The sequence below is a fragment of the Callithrix jacchus genome, chromosome 8 (assembly GCF_049354715.1).
Source record: "Callithrix jacchus isolate 240 chromosome 8, calJac240_pri, whole genome shotgun sequence".
NCBI lineage: Eukaryota > Metazoa > Chordata > Mammalia > Primates > Cebidae > Callithrix > Callithrix jacchus.
The window spans coordinates 119711640-119734549 of NC_133509.1; the positions used below are offsets into that span (position 1 = coordinate 119711640).

The following is a 22910-nucleotide window of genomic DNA, read 5'->3' on the forward strand; positions in this document are numbered from 1 at the left end:
CCCCTGATAGAATTGCCTTTGATTCCACAGAGGATTCACCTAAATTGCTATATGATTCACAACCACTGTTCTCCTGTAACTTAAAGCTTGCAAAAAACATTATCTTGATTTGCCTTCTTGCAATATGGAGCAAGGAGAATATCACCTAACATTTTGTAGTGCTTATTATATGTTCTCTGCTAGATGCTTTATAGCCTTTAGGTCAATGAATCCTCACAATTCTAAGTATTGGTTAGTGTGGAGAATACAGAGAGTCAGAATGGGCTAACAGGTGTCTTCAAGGCCACACATCTAATAAGGAATAAAACATGATTTATGCATGTGTGTTACTCTATTCTCCATGCTCTCTTTAATAGATTATGTTACACCACAGTATTTTTAATTTAAAAAAATCACGAGAGAAATTTAATGTTAACATTTTAAAAAATTCATAAAACAACTTTAGAATGAAAAGTATAATGATCTAATTGTATACCTTTCTACGATAGTGAGAAAATATATTCTTTTAAAAAAGTATTGATAAAGGTGAAAGAATGTAGTAGGTATAATTAATTCACATGTTACAACCGTCTACCTTCTTATAATGTCAATGTTGGATAATTCACACATTGTACCTTTCCCTTATTTGTGTTGCCATCAACACTAAGCACTGGATTTTTGCTGGTGCTTAGCTTTTGCTCTGATTTCATGGTGCTGTGTGAACACAATTTTTGGACTTTGGAATCTCAACAGAAATTTAGAATATCAGAAATAAATCTCACAAGAAAAAAATTTAGAAATATTTTAGTCTTGATATTTCAAGACTAAATTGCCTGAAAAGCTTTATTACCACCTTCTCTTTGAGAAATACCAATAGGTGTCCTTAAGAAGATTCTTATTATTGTAGGAAGGACAATGTTCTCAAACATTTTAATCAAAATTAAATTTTTAGAATAAACATAAATTTCAAATTACCCTTTCAGAATTCAAACTTATTATCATCATACTGGCAACACAGGATTTAGTTTTTATGACAAAGCTCTTTTCTAGAGGACATTAAATTCCACATGTTCTTTGATTCTTTGCATTATCTATAATCAAAAACAGTCCCTGTCCATCTTTGTTTAGCTTGTTGAATTAAAAATATAAATTTACAATTTTGAATATGAATAATAGTAGGTAAATTCTATACTAAATTATATAAAATGAAAGAGAAACAAAAATAACATTAAAATTTTCACAAAAAAACATTTTTAATTTCAATAGAAATACAACTTAATTTTCAATTAGTTGTGTTTCTATGATGAGAATAATTTCTAGGAAAATAATGCTATCTATAATATAGCTTCCTCAATTAAATTTACCAAGCAATTAACTGAAGCAAAATGTGTTTTAAATTTTCATGATTTACTACAGATAAAAAAAACCACTATTTTATTTTAATATACAGAACTAAAGAATAAATATTATTTTGTATTACTGATTTGTGATGAAGTGAAGATGCCTGTAAATCTCATGAATTCTTAACCTGGAAACCTCTGGAAAATACTCCACAGTATTCGGAACTCATTTTTAAGAAAGAATGTGGATTAAGGTTTTCATATTTTGTATGTGCCCCCTCCTCTTCCGCCAAGCACTGCACTCAGTCGGTGCTTAATGAAATATTCAACATTGCAGAGAAAAAGTTGGGCTAATATAATCTGGTAACTGGAGATCTTTTCCAGGTAAAGTTAAGGGGACAATGAAGACCATGACATGTTGAAAATATTTCAAGATGAATAAATTTTTCTCAGTAAAAAAATCAGATTATTGCTTCCAAAATGATAATCTCTTTCACAAAGATTTTTTTTTTAATCTTCCTTTGACACTCCCATTCCAAACTCAGTGGAAGTTGTATTTAAATGTTCTTACGAAATGTCCCTTGGTTTTCATCAAAATAAGTTTTTTTCTCATTAAAGTGAACTGTGGTATTCCAAAGAACTAATGGAGAGAAGGTGCCATTTTTATTCTCTACTAAATTCCTTTCCCAGTTTCTTAATTTGAAGCATTGGATCTGAATACATTTGGCAACAACTCACAAAACATGAAATTTGTTGGCTGAGAAGTAATGCTATCTATTCCAGCCTAACTACAAACAGAACAGTTCTTTGTGGGGCTGCTATGGAAAAGATATTTTGAGCAGCTGTAACAAAGATTGCAATAAAAATTCGAGGTCAAATTGTCTTTATTCCATATTAGAGAGCTCAGCATTTTTAATGCTCAGCACTGAGAAACAACACACCATAATAAGCTTTAGGTTTCCTGTTTGCAATTTCCCCCAGTGCCAATTACCATCAGTGCAGTGGTGCACTCAGTGGATTATTTTGGGGCTATTTTAAAGCCAGCCATTAAGAAACTTCTGAATTTCGACTTCTTTACCTAAACCATACTACTACTACCACTACTAATGACACATATTGCTTAATATTAAGAACAGCAGCACATATTTTTGAGCACCTGTTGTATGTCAGATACTGTGTGGAGCATATTGTATATTACATAACTTAAACCCATAAGTTAGTTTAGATTGATATCCCTATTTGAAAGATAGAGAACTTGTGGTTAAAAACAAAGTAAATTCATTTGTCATTAACCAAAATAGTCACACTGATAATATGCAACGTAGTTTATAGTGTAGTCTATGTGTTTTTGGTATTTGTTTTCTCTTTATATTTCCTTCTTACCTGTTTTGATGACCCCCTTCTCTGAACTTCTTTGGTATATATAGGCACACAACCTATGTAGATGCTTAATCATAAATTGTTCTTTTTTTCCCCTCATTCTTTGGGTAAAGAATAAAGCACACCCCACCCACCCCCCCACACACACATTCTCCTTCTCTTTCTCTCTCTCTCACAATTATTGGAGTATAGACTAATAATAATAGGAAGGCAAGGAAAAGCAGAAAACTATGTTTTATGGATCAAGAGTAAATATATCATATTTTTCATTATATTAAGCACTAGTAAAAATGTTATTTCTTTTGCTGTCCAGAACATCACCTTCCTCCTAAGCACCTTGATATCCTTTGGGGAAGTTGCCTTTACTTGGTTGGCATGCCTTCTTGATGGAGAGTGGTAAGAGCAACTAGATCTTATTCCTCCATGCCTTCAGAGGAGTCACAATACCTGGGGTGTTTGTATTGTGAATGCAATGAGACCCTATTCTTCAGAGCTTATTCTTTGCAGCAGCCAGGAAGCTGGAGTCTAGACAGACAGTTCTGCTGCTCTTTCATTTTTCAGAGCTTGATTGGTTTTTATCGATCTCTGAGTTGGCTTCTTCAACCTCCCAGGGACTCTCTGAAACACTGATAACTTTTCAGTAAATGCCCCTAAGCTTATACCAGCCACAGTGAAACCAGAAACCTCACATGCAGCAGGCTTTTCTTCTGCTTGATCAGATCTTGAGTCATATTAATAAAGAGCTTGAACTTTGGGAGGCTGAGGTGAGGGGACCACTTGAGGTCAGTTTAAGACCAGCCTGGCCAACATGGCGAAACCACATTCTACTGAAAATACAAAAATTTGCTGGGCATAGTGGCACATGCCTGTAGTCCCAGCTACTTGGGAGGTTGAGACAGGAGGATCACTTGAACCCAGGAGGCAGAGTTTGAAGTGAGCCGAGATCATGTCACTGTATTCCAGCCTGGGCAACAGAGTGAGACACTGTTTCAAAAAAAAAAAAAAAAAACCACATAATAATAATGATTATAATAAAGAACTAGATTCTCATTAGCAGTTACAAGTGTACTGTTAACTCTGGGGGCAGGGGCAGAGGAACCACGGTATACGGGTTCCTTAACTTTTCTTATGAGCTTGAATATTAAAAGGTATGTACTATTTGACAAAAGACATGTAGTTGAAGGTTAAAGAGATGTTTTAAAGCAGTAAAGAGAGAGTATGTGGTTAGCAAATAGCAGTCTGTGCTCAAGTCAAAGATTTGTCACTTATTTCAGGATAGAACATTGGCAAGTCTTGTTATTGCTAGAGTCTATTTCATAATCCATGTAGCGATGGCAGGGGAGTTAGTTTTTTTTTTTTTAATGTCAGGCCTTAATAGATTTATCATTCATTATTAAATGTTTATTGAAGAAATCAGACTGTGTTTTTACCAGTTGAAAAACATAAATGAAAATTTATAAAGTATATTAGCTATGTTTAAAAAAATATTTATGTTTGACCCTTGAACAACACAGGAGTTAGAAGCATTTACTCCCTAAGAAGTCAAAAATCTACACATAAGTTATCTCACTAAAAACTTAACAACTGATAGACTACTGTTGACCAGAAATAACATAAGCAGTCAATAAACACATATTTTGCATGTTATATGTATTATATACTGTATTCTTAGTAAACTAAAAATATTATTAAGAAAATAATGAGGATGAGAAAACATATTTACAATTTATTAAGTGAACGTGGATTATCATTAAGCTTTTGATAAATTTTGACTTTCTATAACAAATTTGTATGGATTTTAAGGTAGTAAGTGATTAAAAACACTAGTATCTACATATATTTTATGCATTCATGACATAATTTAATATTTTAGTCTTGGTAGTACAAATACTTAGTGAGACAATTTGTAGGGAATTTTGAAGTTAATCATCAGCCTTTAAATTCAAGTCAAAATATACTGTATATACTGAAATTGTTGTAATTTCAAACAGGTTTGTTAAATTCTGGATGCCTGATGCAAGCTCTTAGTGCTCCGTGCAACTGGACATACTTCCATGGGATCATCTCTCTCCATTGAAGACCCCTTTTCAAAGATTTATATTTGAGGCTAAATGATATCTCTTAATTAACAGAGAATACCACTCTTTGCAATCTATTAAGTAAATATCCTACTAAACAAATATCATGCTAAACAAATAAGTGAATGACCTACTAAATAAATATATTTATGTGGAAGGTCTATTATTATCCATGGAAAAATGTAAAAAATCAATTTGATTGTCATATTTAATATGTTAAATATTAAGGCTTATTTTTTGCTGGTTGTAATGGAGAATCAAAGGTGCTAGATTGTATTCTTGTACTCAGTGAACCTATCTTCTATTTGGAGAGGCACCCAGGATCACAAACACCCTAATATGCCCCCTCCACCAGCCAAAAAACAGGAAATCCTTAATGCTAACTCACAGGAAGAGAGAAGGCTTTGTGGATGAAGGACTATTAGAGGTAGTTTTGAGTGGGTAGAAGTGTCATAAGAAGAGACAAAGTGTAAGGGGAAGAGACATTAGAACACAAATACATAAAGATGCATGTTTATCTGGGATGCAACATAGTTCTAAAATGATGAACAGTAGAATTAGAGAAGCAAGTCTTAATAAGATAAGGTTTTTGAACACAAAATAAGTACATCTTACATGTAGTTTAGCTTAGATAAAAAAAGGTGGAGTTGCTGAAGATCCATTAAGACAGATTTTTTTAATCTAATAGAAGAAACGGTGTTAAGAGTATCTGCTAACCCTCAAAATTGTAGGTAAAAATTTTTCTTTGAATTTTTCAACTTGAACTCTTCTATGAGTTGAATGTTTGTGCTCTTCCACATCATTCAACTCGTAGAAGAGTTTTTAAGATGTGGGGCCTTTAAGATGTGAGGACAGTGTTTCATCTCTTTTGACCTTATGTTATCTGAGGACACAAGGAAGCTGCCATCTATGAGGAGCCAGCCCTTACTAGACACTGAATCTGCTGGTGCCCTGAGGTTGGATTTTCAGTTTCCAGAACTGTGAGAAGTAAAATGTCTATTGTTTATAAATTACCCTGTCTGGTATTTTGTTCTAGCAGCCTTTGACCTCTCAAAATTGTAAATAACTGCTCTAAGGTCATCCAGAATCCGCAAATGGGAAAAATCAATCTTAGTATATTAAATGTTTGGTAACTTAGTTGTCAAAATCATACATTTGAGAGTAAATCCTGACTCTCTGTTCTAAATCACTGAATTATCTCCTAATGGTTGTATCTCTTGCCCATTTTCAGTGTACTTTTTAAGGAGATAAATCAGCTCCTAACTTGCTCCTTCTTAAAATTCTTCAATATCATTATTTGATTTACAATGCAATTCAAGATCTGCAACAGGACAACCTATTAATCCTACCTTGCACCACTTTTTCTCTCCCTACTCCACTCCAGTAGTAATCTGAGTTAGCTTTCATTTCCTCAAACACTCATTATAATGTAGGGCATCTGCCTTTTCTGCTTCTACTGCAAGCCTGTTCTAGTTTAAACATTACTTCCTCAGAGGCTCTACTTTAAACTCAAGTCTAAATTACCACTTGTTATGAATCAGAACACTCTGCTATTTATCTTTATACTATACATCATAAAGGTTACTATTGTTATGTTTGTCTTCTTTTAAAAGAAGTCCAGGTAAGACAGGCTATCACCACCCATATTTCATTCATCGTTTGATATCCAACATCTACCGTAATGCCAACTACCCACTAGATGCTCAGTAAATGTGTACACTCGAAATAACTGATAAACTTGCCTTCCTCAAATCTCTCTAATTGCTATATTGGCAATGCACATTAAGAGACAATATCATCCATTTGTAGTACCTTTGAAAAAGGCAAGAATTCCCTAGAAGACATCCATATTCTAATCTTTGAAATCTGTAAATATGCTATATTAGATGGTTAAAGGGACCTTAGAGCTATGACTAAGGGTAGGGACCTTATAATGGGGAGATTATCCTGCATTATTCAGATGTGTCCAATATAGTTACAAAGCTCCTTAGAAACAGAGGCAGAAGAGGACAGTCAGAAGAAATGCAAAGCATGATTAGAGAAAGACAGGCATCATTGCTGGATTTAAGAATTAAGGAAAAAATCATGAGCCAAAGAATGTGGACAACTCCTAAAAGCTGGAAAAGATAAGGAAATGATTTTCCCCTAAAACTTCCTGATATAAATGCAGTCCTGTCAATATCTTAATTTTAGCCCACTGATATCTATATTAGACTTCTACCCTTCAGAACTATATGATAATAAATGTGTTTTTGGAGGCTTTATGTTTGTGTAATTTGTTACCGCAGTAATAGAAAACAGAAATAGCACCTTTAATTAAATGCTTTCTGAGTAGTCCTTCATTACCATATATAGGAACTCCTGAACCTTTTCTCATTCTCTAAGTGTAAAAATACTCAGCAATAAAGCTCTAGTATCATTCAAGTCTCTCAGTCTTGCTTTATATATATTTTTAAGTTCCTGGCACTGGGCACACCTTGGCCCTAATTGTTTACACTCAGGTTATTTCAAGGCAAATAAAACAAGTTACTAGCTCATTAGCTGATTGAAAATTAGATACCTGTTTATTTGCACCTAGTATCCAGGTTAAATTATAACTGTTTAAAAGAGAGGCAGCCAACAGCTGAAATTCTGAGCACCTTTTGCTATTGAGAGAAACTATACCTAATCACTAAGCTACTCTTGTCAAGAATGATCACCAAAATAATCAGCCACAGAGTATCACCTACATTTTAGAAAAGGTGAACCATTTGGGTCAACAGCAGAGGGGAGCTTGGGAATGTATTTGCTCTCTTTTTCCTCCTTATTTTTATTGCTTTCTTTGCAGATTCATTGGAATCTTATTCTGCTTTAACTTGCTGCACTTTACAGAATAAATTTCAAAGAAAAAATAATGATGGAAGTATTTCCATGCCTTCTTCCTTAAAGGAGTCTTCTGAGATCTCTCTGAAGTGCTTCCTCTGTGGGAACAACACACAGTATAGATCTTAATGTATTCAACAGAAAGAGATATTTCATGAAGACTCACTCTCAACTCCTGTTCCTAAGTGCTAAATTCTTTATGGCACCTTTTCTCTTAAGCCTCTGCTGGCCACTCAACACAGTCAAAACTTCTGTAAAATGAAATTTTATGGCCTGAATTAAAAGAGGCCTTAGAGAATACATAGTCAACCCCATAAGGACTTCTAAGGACTTTCCATTTAATTACACTTGATGAGAGAGAAGAGTCTAAACCCAGAGGCCTGCTCGGATATTTCTAGAAAGGCTTATATTTTCCTCAAAAATTTATAAAAACTTTGACATCCTTGACAGTATATATTGGTGTCTGCTTTATTTTAACTTTAGTGCCTCCTCTGTCTCCTTCAAAATTTTAGGTTTAATAGTTTCTAAGATGACACACCACATTTATCTTACATTTTTTGATATATTACTGCATTATTCAATTTGAAAAACATTTCCTTATATTAATATGTGTCATGAACTGACAAAAAGTAGTATGTATGACTGAGGAGGTTGTGTACATCTGATCCATAATATAATTACAGAATAATTGAAACATGTAATGATGTTAAAAAGTCTACCATTCCAAATCTAACAAAAACAAACAATGGGGAAAGAATTCCCTATTTAATAAATGGTGCTGGGAGAACTGGCTAGCCATATGCAGAACTGGACCTCTTCTTTACACCTTATACAAAAATTAACTCAAAATGGATTGAAGATATCACTATGTAACATAAAAACCCTAGAAGAAAATCTGGGCAATACCATTCAGGACATAGTCATGGGCAAGGATTTCATAATGAAAATGCCAAAAACAACCACAACAAAAGCGAACATTGACAAATTGTATCTAATTAAATTAAAGAGCTTCTGCACAGCAAAAGAAACTATCCTTAGAGTGAACAGGCAGCCTACAGAATGAGAGAAAACTTTTGCAATCTGTCAATCTGACAAAGGTCTAATATCCAGAATCTAGAAAGAACTGAAACAAATTTACAAGAAAATAAAAACCATTAAAAAGTGTGTAAAAGACATGAACAGACACTTCTCAAAAGAAGACACACATGTAGCCAACAAATATGCAGAAAAGCTCAGTATCACTGATGATTAGAAAACTGCAAATCAAAACCACAGTAAGATATCATCTCAAGCCAGCAGAATGGCAATTCTTAAAAAGTTAAAAAACAGAGCAGATGAGGTTGCAGTAAAAAAGGAATGCTTTACACTGTTGGTGTGAATGTAAATTAGTTCAGCCAATTAGTAAATTGTGGAGACAATGTGGCAATTCCTCAAAGATCTAGAAGCAGAAATAACATTTGACCCAGTTATCTCATTACTGGATATATACCCAAATAAATAAATAAAAATCATTCTATTATAAAGATACATGCATGTGTATATTCATTGCAGCACTGCTGACAATAAGCAAAGACAGGGAATCAACCCAAATGACTATCACTGATAGATTGGATAAAGAAAATGTGGTACACATACACCATGCAATACTAGTCAGCCATAAAAAGGAATGAGATTATGTCCTTTGCAGGGACATAGATGGAACTGGAAGCCATTATCCTCAGCAGACTAATGCAGGAATAGGAAACCAGACACTGCATGTTCTCACTTATAAGTGGGAGCTGAATGATGAGAACACATGGACACATGAGAGGGAACAACACACACTTGGACCTGTCGGGGTTGGGGAATGTGGGGAAGGACAGCATCAGGAAAAATAGCTAAAGGATGCTGGCTTTAATACGTAGGTGACAGGATGATCTGTGCAGCAAATCACCAAGCCACACATTTACCTACACATACCTGCACATACTGTACATGTACCCCTGAACTTAAAATAAAAGTTGACAAAAAGTCTACCATTCATGGATGAGTACTAAGCACTAAACTATTATGTTTCCATGGGTCTCAGATTTAAATGTGAATAATTTTTACAAGGGTAACATATGAATATAAATGGGCATTAATACAGTAGTATGGTTTCATTTTTCAGAATTAGCTGAAGCAATGAGCAAAAAAAAAATGAACATAATGTTGAAGAAGAAAAGGGGTGTCTAGCGATTTGAGATAGTCACACAATGGCATTGGTAATTCACTTGAAAGTGAAGGAGTCATTTTAGTTTTGACAGTTAAGGACCTGTGATACTGACCTGCAGCAGTGGTTCTCACACTATCAAAATAGATCACACAGCATCAGAATTGCTCAGGGTTCTTGTTCCTGGATTCTATCCTTGGGGTTTCTGATTCAGTAGGTGTCAGGTGGAGATGAAAACTGGCATTTCTAATGAGTTCTTAAGTGGTGCTGACACTGCTTTTCGAGAGATAACACTTTGAGAAATACTAAGCTACAAGAACTGAGCAGACGAATTTGGTCTGGGTCTGGTTTATTTTTAACTATGTAATTAGAATGTCCAAGAAGGAAAAAACAAGGTAGTAGCACTGACAGGTAAAATACAGTATCTGTAATCGAAAGTATAGATTGGTGTCACATTAAATGGAATAAAATAGACCTTCAGTGATACAGATAGATAGATAAATCTATCACTGATAGATATCACTGATATATATCTATATATACACATATCTGTTGCTAATACACACATATATCTATATCACTGATTGTAAATCAGTGATATAGATATTAACAGATATGCAGAGTTAAAATGATAGTAAAGATGCTATTTATCATTTTATTTAATATTTGATGTCTAAGATTTCAAACTACTAAAGGCATGAATAAGGCACTCTATTTCTTTTTCAGAAATAATGTTACCTATTTATTTTCATAACAGTTTTATTTAATTCATTTGTAGTTTCTAATAATATTTACTTATCATAAATTCTTTGGAATAGATTTTTTTCTTACCTGTCTGCTTTTGCAAAGGCTGAACTACATCATGTGGGAGGATTCCAGTTTTATCTTTTCAAAGTTTACTTTCCATAAAATATGTCTTTGACCAAGAGGTGATATATGTTAACTCCTTTCTTGTACAGTACTTTAAGGTTAGTGGAGAAATATATTTCAAAGCCCTGATTCTCATGGTAAACTTCTCTTTAGCTGTATTTACAAAATACCAAGTCCTAACTGTGGTCTTTAATATTGTAATTATCCTCATAGATGAATGAATTTTTACCACTACTCATCCAGGACAGTACATTATTAACAGAAAAGTTTCATCTTCAAGAGTAGTTAGTGATATGTTAATGTTTTTATTATTTTTTAATGCCAATTGTAGAACTACAGTAGCCTCTCATTGTCCTATACCTATAACTGAAGAACTTTAGACATACAGGTGCAGCCCCCATCTTTCTCTAAGTTCCCAAGGGAGGTATGTAATGAAGCCCAGAAGGCAGAACATATCCTAGTTGTCATAACCCACTCACAGCATGGAAGCCAAAGCAATTCCATCTCATATACTAATCCACCATGTTGTCTTCTGAGGGACCCCAGTTCTGAGACAGCATCTAAGACTTCCAGTTTATCTGGTGTTCCTTATGTAACAGCACACATTTACCATAAATCCTGCCTTTGGTCAAACAATCTTGATGTTATTATATTTCAATTGTCCTAACATCCCGTCTGAATCACCCTTTCTCTATCATATATATAAGCCCTGGTTCTGGGGGTGTGGCATGGGGTCCACTATCTTATCTCATTGTAGCCCTAGATACAGACATGGCTTCTGTTTGTAGCCCTAGATACAGACATGGCTTCTGTTTGTAAGTCTCTGTTAAAGGTTTATTTACAAGTAAGTGAATATGTCAGCCTCTTTTTCTGACCCCTCAGCTTCCTTGGACTTTGGGATAGATTTGCAGACCTGCCCCTGTGGAATACACAGGAATCTATCAGATCCAGTGGCCAGCAATAGCTTATTAGCAAAAAATGCAAAAGAACTGATTTATAGTGTACAGTAAATAGAGATATATTGCCTCTACTTTCCACTTTCTCAGTCTTCAATATCCAAAAGTAATCTTGCAATATAGTTATTAGTTATTGCTTTTATTTAGCGCCTAGAAACAAAGTTTTGACCTTAGGTAAGCATAACTTAACTGTTTGAAATCATGTCAGAATATGAAAAATTAATTGATTTTAGATTCTTTTATGTAGATATGTCTACAGTTATGTAGTCACAAATCTATTTTTCAGAACATCTCTGTGGAGTTGAGGCACAAGAGACAATTCTGTAAATCATATTCTCCTATGACTATTTGATATGGTCTTCCTTACATGAATTTTTTTTTTTTGCCTTTGGTCAGTTTTCTTATCTATCTATATTTTATCAGTTGAAAAATTAATTTTCTCTTTTGGGCTATTTTCATACTTATCTCAATGTTAAAGTCACTAACCCTATAAATTTATACATAAAAGATGATACATGCACATATACCAATCTAGTTTTTCTGCTAATGATAATGAACTCATAATGCTGGCATGAGTTTGTCTTCTGGGCACAGAAATTCTTCATATTTGCATTTTAGAGAACATTCTTTTATAATTTGAAAGAGAAAAAAATTTAAACTATTTTTATTCTTAGGGCAGATAAAAATATTTAGAACTGCTGTCACATGACCATGAGGTAAAACCAAGGAATTCTAATAGGAGAAGAAGTATCAGAGCAGAAGTTAAGTAACTATGTATCCAGACATGGCTGTTTTCTTATGCTTAGGCTTTATAAACACATTATAGACAAAATCCAAATATATTCAAAGCCATTTTCGAAACATTGACTTTGTAGTTATTTTTGTTTTTCATTTGAATTGAACCTTATGGAATTCTAAACTATTGAAGATTCAAATATGCCATTTTACATAGAATCTATGGCTGCAAGATTAAAATGAATTGCATATATTCAAAGAGTTTATGTCATTCAATTGTAAGATAAGTACATATACTATTGAAAAAGGTAGAGTCTAACAGAATTAATCAGACACCAATTATCATGTGTGAGCTCCACTGTCTCTCAGAATTATATGAGGAAGGTGGAAGGTGAAAAAGAAACAGAAAGAAAAATCCCCATGTGAATTTTTTTTCAGTAATTCAAATAAACAAAATTAAAATAAAATGGCCTTTATCCAGGTTACTTATATCACCATGCCCTGATGTGTTAAAACTGTAGATATATTATAGCCTAATTATCATTATATCAGTAGCTACTATGTGGGTCTAGAATAAAATTAGCTTTTCAGAATTTTTTTTAATATGCAAGTTAAGTAGAAATCATTTACTGTACTATTTCTTCTACATTTGTATCGAACATTTATACATAGTTAAGTCACATAAACACTGAATTCAGCCCTCTAGAATTTGACCTTTGTGATCTTAAAGCATCCGTGTGACTAGTTCTTTGTGTGGGTTAACATAACATGAATAACAAGTCACACTAAAATATTATTAAAGTTTTGCATGCCTTACTCTCTAACAGTCAATGAATACCACAAAATGAAGAAGAAAAATAAGCCTCTGTTATCCAACAAGCTCCTGTAAAATAGACTCTCCTTTGATAAAGTAAAAAATAGGATTTACAATTTCATCTCTGACCAGTTATTGAATGTCAATTATTGAGTATCCTGTTGTGAAAAAATCTTGTCTATCAGGTTAAATTTCAGTTTGCTGATTGCATAAATAGTGACTATACCTTAGATATATGTAATCAATGATCTAATTTACTCAGGCTATGGAGAATGGACCTGAGAGAAAAAAGAAAAATCTAGGTTTTAACAATAAAGGATATATGATGGTGTTCTGATTTGAATAAGAAAGCTTACCAAAATGCACTTATTTGAGGACTTCCAGATTAACTATTTTGATGGAGATGACTGGTCTATTTTAATGAACTAGATTAATTTATCCAAATATTCAATTTCAATTGTTATTTGCTTAACTTATTGATCAGTAGAGAATGATTCAATTATAAAACATAGCAAAGAAACCATTATAGATGCAAACACATTCTTCACAACAAATTTTTAAAAACACATCTAAAATGAAAAACAACATAAAACTGTTGCCCAGCTTCTCCCACACTTTGAAATCTGTGTTCCTAAATGTTTTCTCATTTTAATGCACATCATTAATGCTAATGTAAGAGTAATCACACTTTTTTAACTTTAGCATTCATCGTATATTGACTGCTTTATAAATTACATATAAATAAAATATTAAAGTTTCACACACTCATTTGCAAATTAGCATGTGTGGGGGGGGCGAGTGTGTGTGTGTTATACTTATGAAACAAACTAACAAAATTCTTGAGGTGGCCACCCTTGTTTACTGAAAAAATTCTAAATGAAAAATTTTCTGTGTTGAAATAATTATCAAGACAAATATAAAAGAGTCATTTCATGTTGGTCAAACCTTTTTGTTATCACAAATCTTTCTTTAAAAAAGATGAGGCTGAAAAAAAAATGGGATTAGCGATTTAATTTTTAGCTTATGCCCATTTTCTCACAATTACCAGTGTACTCATGCAGGAAACTTGGTCTATTCAGAAAAATAGAGTAGACAACAGTTACTGATTTGTTAGTAGGAACACATTGATAATTAGCTGGATAATCAAACAAACACATGCCTAGATTCCCTGAAAAATGGTTCAATAACACTGCCCTTTTATCATACAGATTTAGGCACAAATTTTCTTTAAAATTTCCTGTTCTTTTTTATATATATTTTAACTGACATTGTTACTTGAACTTTCCCACTGCTGCAGGACATCAATAAGTACAGCATCGGCTATTGCTGGGCTCAAGTATTGATAAGATTGAAGCATAACCCTGGTGTAGAGAATCCTCCATTCAGAGATTTCCTTACTCCTCACCATCTCCTTCACCCTAACCTCATAGCCTTACCCAACTTTAGTTCATGTTATTGCAGTTCTTCTGCCTAAACTTCTTCCACAGATAATACCTGACCACCAATTCTAGAAATCTTGACCTAATTTCCATTCCACAGGAATGGACTTCTGAAATGTAGTCCTAGCCATTGGTTGAGACTTAGCTCTCATTTTCTTAGCAATTGCCATCTTAATATATGAGTCCCACAAACCGTACCTGACTTTTAATTACTGTGAAAATCTTGAGAGAGTCTCCTAAATTCAAATAACATATTTTGTTTTCTATATCACTCTCCTTTTAGTTGGTGACTCTTCCTTTGGTTTCTAGATATCTATCATATTTTAGAAAGAGACTCATTTATCCCTTTGAAAAACAGAAGGAATCTAAGGATGATAGATTCGTGAATTTTTCAATGTGGATCTTTAGTAACCTTTTAGCTTCTGCCCTTGGATTTGAAACTGGTGGCACGTCTCTTTTCCTTTAAAGGTTCCATCAACTTACTTTGTGTTGCTACTGCCAGTCATAGACAATGCTTTAAACTTACCTTCTTCATTTCCCCTTTGGAAGAAAATACAGTAGTAGTAACTAATATTTATAGATTATGTTGTAGTTTCTAAATGTGGATATTGCATCTATATTAGTCTGTCTTCACACTGCTATAAAGAACTGCCCGGCCGGGCGTGGTGGCTAATGCCTGTCATCCCAGCACTTTGGGAGGCCGAGGAGGGTGGATCACGAGGTCAAGAGATTGAGACCATCCTGGTCAACATGGTGAAACCCCGTCTCTACTAAAAATACAAAAAAAATTAGCTGGGCATGGTGGTGCATGCCTGTAATCCCAGCTACTCAGGAGGCTGAGGCAGGAGAATTGCCTGAACCCAGGAGGCGGAGGTTGCCGTGAGTCGAGATCGCGCCATTGCACTCCAGCCTGGGTAACAAGAGCGAAACTCCGTCTCAAAAAAAAAAAGAACTGCCCAAGACAGGGTAATTTATAAAGGAAAGAAGTGTAACTGACTCGCAGTTCACCATGGCTAGGGATGCATCAGGAAACTAACAATCATGTCAGAAGGCAAAGGCGAAGCAAGGACCTTCTTCACATGGCAGCAGGAGAGAAAAGAGTGAGTAGTGAAGGGGGAAGAGCCCCTTAGGAAACCATCAGATCTTGTGAGAACTCACATTCATGAGAACAGCCTGGGAAAACTGCTGCCATGATCCTATCACCTCCCTAGACACTGGGGATTGTGGAGATTACAATTCAAGATGATTTGAGTGGCAGCATAACCAAACCACATCAGCATTTCTACTTTTCTATTGAGTATAATTCCTGCACAGATTTACAAGTAAGCATTATTATTATTATTTTAAAGATTAGGTAACAAAAATTCACAAAAATAATATTTTCTCAAGATCTTAATGATAGTAAGAGAAAAATCAAAGATGCATATTTGGTCTTATCTTTGCTGATGTCATGCTCTTTCCATTACACATTCCATTACTAATTATATTAATGTTAATAAATGTTAATGAAAGACAGAATCGTAGAGATGCTGGTTGCCTTATGTTATTAATCTTTTATAGTTCACCTTTCCTCCCAGAAATTCCAATCCATCTCCCTTCCCCACATGTGGGAAATCTCAAACATTTGTAACATGTCGACAGCATCAATTTTATTTTTTTGCATTGGGGGCCATGATGTTTTACTTGGAATACCACATTTAAATTCAACATCAGGCAAAAGATTACATTTTTGAATTTCCAAACCAATTAGATTCTTATCCCACATGACTCCTATTCCAAAGTAACTAGAAATTAAAGAGACAATACTTTACCAGAATAAGTAGAATACACTGAACATTACTGATGAAATAATGGGTGTGGGAAGAGCTAATAAAAAGGCTTGTTTGGACTTTTAATATATTTATAAAAGTGCAGAAGTAGAAATAAAAATGACAGAGTCCTCTGTCCTTAGGCCTTTGTGTATCCCCTGGCAGGGACATTCTATCCATCTGGAAGTACTATTTGGTGGACCTCTCCTTCAATACCTCTTTCTGACTTCATGAGAGTACATTATAAAGAATCTACCAGCAATAAATGATGCATGGGTAAGCCCTGTAATGATGTACTACACATTCCAGGAACCATTCATCTGCTCTTATTGCTTACAAGCTGAACCAATTTGGGGATAAATATTTCAACACTTCTTAACACAGTTTTGCTGAGCTCAACAATTTGCCAACTTAAGCATACCAGAGACTCAAATACTTTTTATATATTGGGTGGAGGGAGCAGAGAGAAAAAAAGAGACAGAGGCAGAGTGGGAAAGGAAGAAGGAGAGGAATGAAAGCAGAAAGAGAAAGAAAGAGAAATATTTCTGGATGAAAATGACCATTTTACTGAAACAAAATACATAATAGTTTCTCCATTGCACTGTACTTTCTAGAATTCTCATGCAGGCTCTTTTTCACTAATTTTCTGAAGCTGAGTGTCCAGGGAACATCTTTCGTTGGTTCACACATTGGCTTGTTCATGCCGCACAAGTTATAGGACTGAAGCTCCATTAATACCTCAATTACTTTTCAGCTCTGGATGGTTATGCAAAATTCAAGAGATAAGAAATGTGGCTCCATGATGGAATGAATATAAGCGTGTATCCGCTAAAAAAATGTGTTCTAAAAATTTCATCTGAAGTTTTCTCCACATTTTGCTTTCCTATTTTTGTGTTAAAAAATTTTTTTTCCTTTCACTGAAAAGCAATTATCTTATCCGGTGCCATGAGACTTAGTACCTGTTTTTTTCTTAAACTTTTTAAATATTATAATATTTTATATAATTTTATTTGTATTAAAAGTATTTGTACAAATAATTTAATGTGGTTAATGATACCTCAAGGCTTGTTCAGAACAGAGTTGGCACTGCTTCTCTTTCTCCACATCTCATTCCTTACAGGCAGCACCTTCTTTTATGATTCTTTTGGTGTATTCTCCTGTATTTGCAAAATATGTACCTATGGGACCTTTCTCTATGTATCTCTCTCTCTGCGTCTCACTATTTCTCTCTCTGTCTCTCTTCCTTTTTCTTTTCAATTCAATTAAATCTGTCCGGTTTCCAGTAAGGAAGTTGAAACCTTCCCAGTTATAACATATGCACTTTCCTCTTCCACGCCTTTCAGTATAATAATCTTAAAATTTTAGGTTAGAAAACATTCATTGTTTTCATTATGAAGACGTAACTATCACTCACCACTGAGACATGGAATATGCACAACACCTGTCTATCCCTATGCACAGTTTTATTATTATTTTCTTGATTGATTTTTGCATGCTTATGCCAAACTCCCCTTCAGTTATCTAGATCTTTTCTTAATACTCTCTACCACACTGGGGTTGCTATTGGTTTCACTTTGAAAAAAAATCCATCCCAATCTTTGACTGACTGCATTGAGACCTTCCCAGGCCCATCTCAAGGGTCACCCTTTTTGCTTTGGCCTTCTTGGTAATCCATGAGACTCTTCAATTCTGTGCTTATTTAAAAATGTTCTATTTCCTCTATTTGATGACTTTATTTTCTTCCTTGATTTATTTCCTCTTTTTGGTTGAGCACATCCCCTAACAGCTTTCTGCAAAAGAATGCACAACAAGTTAATTATTAGAGTCTTTGTCTGCAAGAACAACTTTTCCCTTGGATATTTGAAGGTTTGTTCAATTTCTAGCTTTCGGTGTTGCATATGAACATCAGAATCATTAATATTTCTTATCTTTATGTGTGACTTCCTCAATCTCTGAAAGCCAAGAATTTTATTTTCTTTGAACCAAGTGCTTTAAAATTTCACGATGACTATCTTGACTTATGTTGATATCCATCCATTGGTCTGAGCGTTCATTGATCTCTTTCAGTCAGAAAATTCATGACCTTCAAGTCTTAGATGTTACTTGAATTAATTTTTTGACGACTTTTTCTTTAAAAGAAATTAAATGATAAAATACATATAACATAAAATTTACAATTTTATCATATTTAAATATACAGTTCAGTAGTGCTGAGTATATTTCATATTGTCATGCACTCAATTCCAGAATTTTTTTATCTTACAAAACTGAAACTCTGTATTAAGTAAACAACTCTCCAAGCCTTCCCCCACAGCCCCTGGCAACAACCATTTTATTTTCTGTCACTATGAATGTACTGCATATAGGTGGATTTATGTAGTAGTTGTCTTTTTGTAACTGGCTTATTTCACTTAGCATAAGGTCCTCAGGGTTCATCCATGTTATAGCACGTGTCAGAATTACTTTTAAGAGAGAACAGTATTCATCGGTGTATATACAACACATTTGTTATCCATTCATCTGTTGGTCAACATTTGGGTTGCTTCCACCTTCTGGCTATTGTGAATAATGCTACTACGAAGATGGATGTACAAATAACTCATTGAGATGATGCTTTCAATTCTTTTGGATGTATATTCAGAAGTGAAATTACTGGATCAAATGACAATTCTATTTTTAATTTTTGAGGAACCACCATACTATTTGTTGTAGCAGCTGAACCATTTTAGTTTTCTATGAAGTGTAGTATTGGGGTACAGGGGTTCAGGGTGCCCTCAGCTCCCCTGAGAGGACATTTTTCCAGGATCTTGGTCTCCTGCTCTCTCAAGAACAAGAGAGGGGACCACTGCACAGTGTGCAGTAAATGCTGGACTCAAGTGTTTGTAGAAAGTGATTTATTTAAAGAGAGAGAGAAACAGGAGAAGGAGAAAGAAACAGCTAACTCACACTGAGTGAGATAATCCAGAAAGATGGAATCCAGGAGAGGAAAGCAGCTTCCACACTGAGTGGAAGGGAATAGAGAGAGAGAGATGGAGTTTAGGAGGGGAAGACAGGCTTCCATGAGAGTGTAGAAGGGAACTCCAGAGGGGAAATCCAAGGGAGAGAAAGATGGCTGCCACAAAGGGAGTGTTTGTGGAGGGGGACCCAAACATGGAGTCTGAAGGGGTGTGGAAGAAGGGGAATTCTAACCTGGGAGGAACCCTCACCTTCTCCAAGACCCCTGGCCAATGAAAGGAGTTCCTTAGAACTTCCGCTGGAGTGACTGACTCTTAGTTTCTTCCCGTGCCTGCAAAATTTAAACATAAACCATTAAATCTCCTGGATGGAGAGAGATGGGAGGGGGACATGGTGCTGGGAAATTCTTGCTCTTAAAACTACAGCCTGTTGTGGGCCCTGGAAAGAGAACTCCCTGCCTCTGAACAGGAAAGCCCGACTTCTGTTGGAACACGGGTGTCGATCCTCTTTAACTACTTCCTGCTGAAATGGGCATAGAAGGGGCCCTGCAGTTGAGGTGTCCTCCAGAGGGGAGCTTTTCAGGGGTACAAGTTGATCTAAAGGTCGAGGGGAGCTTTTCAGGGGTACAAGTTGATCTAGAGGTCCATGATGGAGCCCATGAGCCAAAGACATCTGGGGTTCCAGTGGCAGGATTATTTGTGACCTTATGGTTTGGTTTACAAAATAGCAGCAGTTTACCTAGAAAGAGGCAGGTTCCCTTCCCACTATGAAAAGGATACTTGTAGCTCGAGAGATAGCAGAGTTGAGGGTTATAGTCCTATTAACTCCAGGATATAAACTAGACATGAGTGGTTACTTCCCTGAGGATCTTGTTGGAAAAGCATATGTAGATCATCTAATGGCTCACAGGGATAATGAAGGGTTGTCTTTTGGAACTTCAGGCTGTGGAGTGGAGGGTTTATGATTTTCCTTAGGAGGTATCCAAGGCTTTTGTGATGAATTCATGAGTTAATTTCCACTACCTTAACTGCAGTTGGGGTAGACAGAATAATTGAAAGTAGTTCTTCCCAGGTTGGGCATAGAGAGGGACAGTCTGAGGCGAGAGAATTAATAAGCACCAAGTCTCCAGGGCAGAAGAGAAATACTGAGAAGGCCATACAGTGTGCAGAAGATTAACTTCCTGGACTTCTATGGTCAGCTTTACCCGGGGCTCTGTGAGGGTGACGGCTCGTACTGGTACTTGCTCCAGGAACCCTCAGTCCTGCCATTGGGTCATCTGGTCAGACACCTCAGGCCCTGAGAACCTTCATCCCCTGGGGCAGTGTGCTTTCCAGTGATTCCCTTGGCACAGTGGGCATGGATGAGATGATGGTCCATTCCTCTGGGGACAAATTCTTATAAAATGTCCCTTCAGACCACACTGGTAACAAGTTCTGCCAGACTGGCGGCTAAACCAAGGCTTTCCCTCATTTGAACCCCTAGGGTCTGCTTGACTGAAAGCCATGACTAAGGTTGAGCTCTTGTATTTCTTTCAGCCTGTTCCTCCTGGTCTCTAGTATAAAACACCGAGGTTGCCTGGTTCAGTAATGATTCTAGGCTCTGCTCTGCTCCCAAAGCCAGCTTCTGGAGCTTCCTCCTGATATCTGCTGCTGAATAAGTAATAAACTTGTCCTTTAGTATTAACTGACCCTCTATGGAGTCTGGTGATGGGGCGGGGGGTGGGAAGTGAACTTCCTTAAGCCTCCCGCAATCACGCAAGGAAAACTGTTGGGTTTTTTTTTCCTTCCTTTTGGGGGTTAGGTTTTCCATTCAGCAGAGGGTAATCTGGCAGAGAAAAATAAGCCGCTTCTTCTTTAAAGACTGTGCTAAATTGGTCCCAATTTTCCAGTATATATTTTAATGGAGACTTGAGCTTGGGAACAGAAGCACCCATCTGAAATTGAACACAAGGGATGCCTGCACCCCTGGTTAAAGAAATTATAGCCGCTTCGACCTGAGGCACCCCACAGGTAAAATGGGTACTGAAATGAAATGTCTTTCAGTCAGTACCCCGAAATTTGTGTGTCCAAGATGCATGATCCATCTTATCAGAGGGTCTCCCATGTACTGGATTCCAATCACGACCGACCAGCGTCATAGGACCACTCACTGCTGGCATGACCTCCAGTGACTACCATATAGGCATGGAATGAGAGGAGCTATTGGCTTGGGTAGTAACGTACAAACGAGCCCCAACGAGGCCAGTGAGTCTCAGGAAATAGGTACCAATATTTGCCAGCAAAAGTCCAATTTACACACGTCAGATTATAAAACTACCCCAAAAGGGTAAACTTCTGGGGGGGGAGGGCAGTTAGAGCACACAGTCTAAGGAAGGCAGGCCAGGCGTGGCTGAGGCCGGAACAATACCCTCAGGACCGGGGACTCCTCTCCCCTAACCTGTATTCCATTGTAGGAAAATGCTCTTAAGGTTGTGAGACCTGCCATTGACTATTTGGGGCCTGGAACCAGTTCAACTATAATCTTTTAGATGGAAAAGTTCTGCTGTAGAGAGAGCCAATCCTAAGCAAGACAAATTACTCACCAAAGACAAAGTCCCAGAGTCTTCACCTTCTCAAGTTCCCCAAAAGACTTTACTAATTCAGCAACTGTCTCCACCAGGGTTTTGAACCAGCAACCTTACAGTTGCAGGCCCTACACCTTAACCAACTGTGCAAACGGACCACTTGTGTTAAGGGAAGGCAGAAAGTTTTCTTAAACCCTGTTTTAAATGAGAATGCTGCACCCTGAGATGCTGTAGCGCCTAAGAGCCGGGCCGGGCTGACGGCCAGCACCCGCTTCTGCTGCTTCCTTTCCCTCAGAGCCGCACAGACAGAGGAAAAAAGCCGCTTGCCATCAGTTTAAAAGCCGTGTTTGCAGCCGCTCCTGGGCTGCCATGAGTTCCCTCGCCCCCACAGCTTTAGGTCGCCATGTTGACCCCGCCAGAACCACTTGCATACCTGGGCCACTTCGGGAGCTACTGCCCACACGGGGACCTGTGGCTGGCAGCCAAATGCCTGGGGAGCCTTTTTAACCTTGCTGCCTGGGACTGTGGAATGCTGGGGAGGCCTGCCGGACCTGTGCGCCAGGCTGCCACCCTCCAGGTGCCCGCAGGCTCTGCCGGTTGTAGCTCACCCCTCCCTGCTGTTTTCTCCAGCCTGAGGCTGCGCACGAGGTTCCGCCCCTGGGGCTGGGCTGTTCCCAGAGGTCAAGGAGCGAAAGGGGCGGGGCCCGTGCTCGCCTGCTCTGTCCCACAGGCTCCCTCAGGTTTTGGTCCCAGATACTATCTGAAGGATAGAGAAGGAGACGGAAAGCAGAGAGAGAGCTTGAAGGTAAAAAAACTGTGCTTTTAATTCCGACCAACCGCAGAGGCTTAGCAACCTGCTCCAGTTCCCTGCAGCTCGGCCGGGCTGCGGCTGCCTCAGGTGTTCTTAAAGACACAGGACAGATGGGGCCGGTTTTACTCA

General features: G+C 36.7%; 1 long non-coding RNA gene across 1 annotated transcript in view; it reads right to left on the reverse strand.

The window, feature by feature from the left end:
• The window catches only part of LOC128928846 (uncharacterized), a 51480-nt gene extending 28877 nt beyond the window's left edge, over window positions 1-22603 (reverse strand). The window contains exons 1-2 of the long non-coding RNA XR_008474526.2: window positions 22404-22603; window positions 19659-19738 (exon numbers count right to left, since the gene is read on the reverse strand). This is a non-coding gene — a long non-coding RNA (uncharacterized LOC128928846). The remainder of the gene's footprint in view (window positions 1-19658; window positions 19739-22403) is intronic.
• Between the last annotated feature and the right edge of the window lie 307 nt (window positions 22604-22910).